We start from the raw sequence: 7,480 nt of genomic DNA, 5'->3' as shown, positions 1-7,480 counted from the left end.
AACACCATCATCCTGGAAACCCTAGACGCACTCCAATTTGCGTACTGCCCCAACAGATCCACAGATGACGCAATCACAATCGCACTCTACACTGCCCTTTCCCACCTGGACAAAAGGAACACCTACAATATGTGAGAATGCTGTTCATTGACTACAGCTCAGCGTTCAACACCATGGTGCCCACAAAGCTCATCAATAAGCTAAGGACACTGGGACTAAACACCTCCCTCTGAAACTGGATCCTGGATTTCCTGACGGACCGCCTCGAGGTGGTAAGGGCAGGCAACAACACATCTGCCATGTTGATTCTCAACACGGGGGCCCCTCAGGGGTGCGTGCTTAGTCCCCTCCTGTACTCTCTGTTCACCCATGACTGCGTGGCCAAGCACAACTCCAACACCATAATTAAGTTTGCTGACGACACAACGGTGGTAGGCCTGATCACCGGCAACGATGAGACAGCCTATAGGGAGATCAGAGACCTGGCAGTTTGGTACCAGGACAGCAACCTCTCCTTCATTGTGAGCAAGACATGGACTACAGAAAAGAAGGGCAGGACATGTCCCATTCACATCGATGGGGCTGTAGTGGAGCGGGTCGAGAGTTTCAAGTTTGATTGTGTCAACATCACTAACAAACTATCATGGTCCAAACACACCAAGACAGTCATAAAGAGTGCACGACAACACCTTTTCCCATTTCAGGAGACTGAAAAGATTTGTCATGGGTCGCTAGGTCCTCAAAACGTTATACAGCTGCACCATCGAGAGCATCCTGACCGATTGCATCACCGCCTGGTATGGCAACCGCTCGGCATCCCACCGTAAGGCGCTGTAGACAGTTGTGCATACGGCCCAGTACATCACTGGTGCCAAGCTTCCTGCCATCCACGACCTATATACTAGGCGGTGTCAGAGGAAGGCCCAAAAAATTGTCAAAGACTCCAGTCACCCAAGTCATATAGTGTTCTCTCTGCTATCTCACGGCAAGCGGTACCGGAGTGCCAAGTCTAGGTCCAAAAGGCTCCTTAACAGCTTCTACCCCCAAGCCATAAGACTACAAATTACCTCAACTAACTTGTACCCCTGCACATTGACTTGGTACTGGTACCTCCTTTTTTTTAGCTTTAATTTATTCAGTAAATATTTTCTTAACTCTATTTCTTAAAACTGCATTGTTGGTTAAGGGCTTCTAAGTAAGCATTTCACAGTAAAGTCTACACCTGCTGTATTCGGCGCATGTGACAAATGCAATTTGATTTGATTTGAAAACACTAAAACTGTCCAGTTTTGCTGACATTCAGATAATGATTTTCAGGGTGCAAAAAAGATTCCTTTTATGATGCAAGAATGTTGACAGAACAGCCTTTCTGAGTTCCTTAAAGGTTCCCAGAACATTTAATTAGGTTGTGGGAACAGTGTGGATATATTACAAGAGATTGGTTCCCACAAAACAAAATATGCCCAGGTGTGATGACATTCACACAATGTTTAAGTTAGGTTGCACAGGACATTCCCTTAATGTTGCAAGAATATTCTTTTACTTTGTCTTGGAGGTTCTCGGAACATTTCAAGAACATTTAGAACATTCCATATTTAAAGTTTGAACTAATATTACCACAACATTCTCAGCGTGCACATTTGTAGCTCCTTAAAGTGGAACTGACAGTATTTTCGCAACATGAAATCTTATTAAAATAACATGAATATGGATATGACACTTTTTTTATTGTTTTCTGACAAGTGAGCACTTAGATATGGTAATTTTCATAAATTCTTAGAATGTGAATGTTTGGGAATTACGTATACTAAGGCATTTGTGAAAATTCTATACCAATATAGAGTGGAAAGCGGCCGTGCGTTTGGACAATTAAGAGACACTGCAGTCTACGCCGACCGGTGCACCATAACCAATCAGAGATACAGTAGGCCTATCCATTTACCACAAGAGCTTGCCATCATTCGCTTTGAACTGGACTGTGTGTTTACAGGCAGTTGCAACAGCGCGACGTTCGGCAAAAGCCACAAAATACACTTGAATGGATTTCTGCAAATAAGTAGCTAAATACCACAGGAGTCCTTGTACATTTATGAACTTTACAGTCCTAATGAACAAACAACAATAAAAAGGTAGGCTAAACCTGCTATCTTCAGATCTGCAACCAGATCATCAACCCTCCGCTCCACTGTATCCTAGTGCACTTTTTTGTTGTCTAATATGGCCATTCAGAACACCATTTCTGAGTTATTTAAATGTTCCCATCCTTTTTATATGCTAAATGCTGTGTACTTGTAACACTTTGTTTTATCATTTTGCTCTTTGCTATTGTGTTTTTAAGGTACTTAATTGTTACTCCGAAATGATTTGATATGGAGATAAAAATGGCAGCTTTGGACCTTTAAATTTGTTTTGTATATTTATTATGTATCAGAATTTTTCAGAATGGGTATTGCATGCATTTGAATGATATTGAGAAAAGGTACAATTGTTTTCTTATTTAGTTTGAAGGTTCTGAGACTGTATTTAAGAAGCATATGAATACACAAGAATACAAGTTATTTAAAGGAAGCTCAATCCAACTAAAATCACACTTCATAAGAATTTAAACACTTGATAAAGAAAATCATAAAATACAGTGTTACAAGTACACAGCATATTGAGAGGATGGGAACATTTTAATAACTCTTAAATTGTGTTCTGTGTCCTGATTTACCATATTAGATTGAAAACCCCCAGAACACAACAGTTATCTCCTGGTGGGGCAGCGGGTTAAGGATCTGACTGCGGAGCTGAAGAAAATAGGAAATTGATGCTCCGATATAATCTGCAAAAAGAAAGGAAGTCTTTATTTCATCCAGATGTATAAACAGTCAGAAATGCAGAATTTAGACTAACTGTTAGACATGTAACATTGTGTAAAAATGACTTTCCAAAACACACCCAATACAATTCCTACTTTCAGACCCTTGAAATGGTGCCCCCTGTCTTATTTTCCTGAACTGAAAAACAAAAGTGATCCTAGATCAGCACTCATAGTCTTGGACATCTTGTAAATATGGGCCCAGAACTACCCAGCATATAAAGAGGATGGGAGAAGTGATAGTGAATTACCCAGTTACCAGTATTTTTAGTTAGTTATTTCTAAGATGTCTAAAAAGGAAGCATGGGATTCCTGACTGACCATACTGCCATGGCTATATACTGAAAAAAGAAGGTTCAATGAAGCTTGCCTGGTGGTGCAGAGGATAGAAGACCTGGCTTGGGAACCAAACATTGCAGGTTCAAACTCCACATCTGCAGACTGTCAACTTAAGAAGTGTGAAAAGTATGGTGGTGTATGGATGATTGAATGCTGTGTAGATGTCTTATGAAAGAATTGCCATGTGTCTGTAATCACCTTCAAATACAAAAAACTTACTGTGGCTGTATTCAAATATGCATGCTGAGAATAGTGTGGTTAGATATTCTGTGGACCTCTGAGACAAGCTAAAATGTATATTGCATGAACATCAATGTTGTGTTAAAACAAATATGCTATTAACGTCATTAAAAGAAATATGCTATTACCGCCATAAAAACATACTTATTTGGAACATTGTGCAACATTTTGGGAATGTTCTGTGCAACCTATGTGAATATCACGTGAATATTCCTGCAAAATCTCAGACACCTCCCATGACTTTAAAGAACTTAGACCAGGTGTTCTGTCAACATTCTTACAACATTATAGGAATGTTCTTTGCAACCTAACCTTAAACATTGTATGATTGTCATCACAATAGAGCATATTTTTTTGGGGGAACCTATCTCTTCTAATGTACCCACACTGTTCCCACAACCTAATTAAATGGTCTGGGAACCTTTAAAGAACACAGAAAGGCTGTTCTGTCAACATTCTAGAAACATCAAAGGAATGTTTTGTATGCCCTGGTACGAAAATTATCTGAATGTCAGCACAACAGTTTTAGGAACATATATTTTGTGAGGTCCACACAATGTTCTTAACAGACTGTTACACAACTTAATGAAACATTCTGGGAACCTTTAAAGAACAGATTACATTTGTTCTAGGAACGTTCTTGCAACATCAGGTGAATGCTTTTTGCACCCTAAAAGAAACGACTCATTCACACAACTGGGCAGTTTTTGTGTTTTGGGAACAAATCTTTTGTGATGTCCCCACCAAACTAATGAAACATTCTGGGAACCTTTTAAAGAACAGATCAGATGTGTTCTAGAACTGGCATTTCAACATTGATTTTTTAAATCTTTATTTAACTAGGCAAGTGAGTTAATAACAAATTCTTATTTACAATGAGAGCCTACCAAGAAACAGGGGGATAACTACCTTGTTCAAGGGCAGAACAACAGATTTTTACCTTGACAGCTCAGGGATTTGATCTTGCAACCTTTCGGTTGCAAGTCCAACACTCTAACACTCTAACCACTAGGCTACCTGCCCCCCCAACATCAGGAAAATGTTTTATGCAAACATTCTATAATCATCAGCACGACAGGACAGTTTCTGTATTGAGAACAGTTGCGGCAACCTAACAAATGTTCAGGAAACTTTCACAGAACCCATTTTGGTTTGATGGGAAGTAAATCTCCAGAAGTGTCTGTGTGTCTGCTATGAAATTTGTATTCTGCGGACATAGCTAGCCTGAAGCTAAGCTGTCTACATCACCAACTGAGAGCCTTATCCACAGATTTACAATCAGCAACATAAGTAACAACCCTTTCATCCTGAGGTCTCTATCATCCTTGAGGTGCTTGACAGAGACACGCTGGCATTCAATGCTTTTACAATTGGAAAAAAACTAGTTTCCTCCACATATCTTTAATGTGTAAAGAAACAAGCCTTGGTATAAGAGAGGCATTTCATTGGCACTGCCTAGTATGAAACGTGCCACGAAAACAGGTCCGTAATTCCCCATTGTTCCCTTCCCTTTGTCTTGTCATTGAGTCTGTGAACAGCAGAGGGCAGCTTGAATGTATAAATACCCAGTGTAGCATTTCCCAATCATCTGAAAGGCATGCCCTCCTTTACATCCCTGGGCTCAGCTGTTCCTCACTCCACTCCTCTCAGCTCTGACAGACAGACAGACAGACAGACAGACAGACAGACGGCCATACCATAGAGAGCACAGAGTGTGATCAACATCAACTGTATCACAACATCACAGAACACAAAGACTGGAAGAAGTGGTCGAATGAAAGGAACGTTATAATGACAGATTCAACGACTACAACACCAGTTGAATTATCTACATGTATTATATTTCAGTACCTCTTTTGTTTCCTTCTTACTCCTACAGACCGACTGTATGTTATACTCTATCTTTGCTATACAAAGAGTACACAGCAGTGTGCTGTCGTTGTGATGGCTCAGAGAAAGAGCTTTAAGGAGTGTTTTCATAGGTCAATCTCAGTGTGCAGCCACTGGCTGTTCTCTCCTCTGAGTTCCTTTCCACTCACCTCTTTACTGTGGCTCACGATGAATCTGCCAGTACGTACCTATGTTCTTCATCACTGTCAGGTGTACTAGTGGTGGTCCGCAGTTCTCTCTCTCAAACTGGCTACCAACCTGGCTACCCTGCTCTTCTAAATAAATGTGGCTGCTATGACTGAGGAGTACTGCTCATCCGTCTTTGGGAGTATGTACTACTGTACTTCATCTAATGTATATACAAAGTCGATGTGTATTGTACAAACTGCTAACAGGTATTCAAGAACATTTACAAGAAAGATGACTTGAGCAAGGTTAAGTTTGTCCCCACAAGGGGGCTCAAAGTATGTGTGAAGTATGGCTGGGTGGGGGGGTTCAAGTTAGGCCAGGCTCCGGAAGTTGGAGAATTTTGAATTTTTCAAACACTTGAAACAGCTCTTTTCTGCAATCTAGAGCCATAATCATATGCTTAACCGATGTAAAAAAAAAAAAAAAAAAAAATTGTCTGTTATATGCCAATATGCCAAGAGTGTGCAAAGCTGTCATCAAGGCAAAGGGTGGCTACTTTGAAGAATCTCAAATATAAAATATATTTTGATTTGTTTAATACTGTTTTGGTTACTACATAATTCCATATGTGTTGTTTCATAGTTTTGATATCTTCACTTTTATTCTACAATGTAGAAAATAGTAAAATAAAGAAAAACCCTGGAATGAGTAGGTGTGTCCAAACGTTTGACTGGTACTGTATGTGGCAAAGCAAATGACAGTGATAGACCTCTCACTGGGAGTGATGGCTCAGTGTTCACAGAGCTGTCGGCTATTGCTGAAAACAAAACATAAGAACCTTAACTGTAAATTGTGAAAGGATAACTACATAAGTATGGAACATAGGACTGTATAGATACTGTATGTTACATTATATACACTTACTGTACATATACTGTATATGCAGTGTATTTCAGTTTAATGAATCATGTTACAAATTACAGTGCTTTAACAGACATATATACTGTATATATATACTGTATACTGTACATATACAGTTCAAGTCGGAAGTTTACATACACCTTAGCCAAATACAGTTTTTCACAATTCCTGTCATTTAATCCTAGTAAAAATTCCCTGTCCTAGGTCAGTTAGGATCACCACTTTATTTTAAGAATGTGAAATGTCAGAAAAATAGTAGAGATAATTATTTATTTCAGCTTTTATTTCTTTCATCACATTCCCCGTGGGTCAGAAGTTTACATACACTCAATTAGTATTTGGTAGCATTGCCTTTAAATTGTTTAATTTGGATCAAACGTTTCGGGTAGCTTTCCATAAGCTTCCCACAATAAGTTGGGTGAATTTTGGCCCATTCCTCCTGACAGAGCTTGTGTAACTGAGTCAGGTTTGTAGGCCTCCTTGCTCGCAGACGCTTTCTCAGTTCTGCCAACAAATTTTCTGTAGGTTGAGGTCAGGGCTTTGTGATGGCCACTCCAATACCTTGACTTTGTTATTCTTAAGCCATTTTGCCACAACTTTGGAAGTATGCTTGGGGTCATTGTCCATTTGGAAGACCCATTTGCGACCAAGCTTTAACTTCCTGACTGATGTCTTGAGATGTTGCTTCAATATATCCACATAATTTTCCTTTGTCATGATGCCATCTATTTTGTGAAGTGCACCAGTTTCTCCTGCAACAAAGCACGCCCACAACATGATGCTGCCACCCCCATGCTACACGGTTGGGATGGTGTTCTTCGGCTTGCAAGCCTCCCCCTTTTTCTTCCAAACATAATAATGGTCATTATGGCCAAAATGTTATATTTTTGTTTCATCAGACCAGAGGACATTTCTCCAAAAAGTACGATCTTTGTCCCCATGTGCAGTATCAAACCATAGTCTGTTTTTTTTTTTATGGCGGTTTTGGAGCAGTGACTTCTTCCTTGCTGAGGCGTTTGGAAATTGCTACCAAGGATGAGCCAGACTTGTGGAGCTTTACAAATTTTTTTCTGAGGTCTTGGCTGATTTCTTTTGATTTTC

Source organism: Salvelinus namaycush, chromosome 19, assembly GCF_016432855.1.
Source record: "Salvelinus namaycush isolate Seneca chromosome 19, SaNama_1.0, whole genome shotgun sequence".
NCBI lineage: Eukaryota > Metazoa > Chordata > Actinopteri > Salmoniformes > Salmonidae > Salvelinus > Salvelinus namaycush.
The sequence above is the reverse complement of the archived record's forward strand: the minus strand, read 5'-3'. Positions refer to the sequence as shown.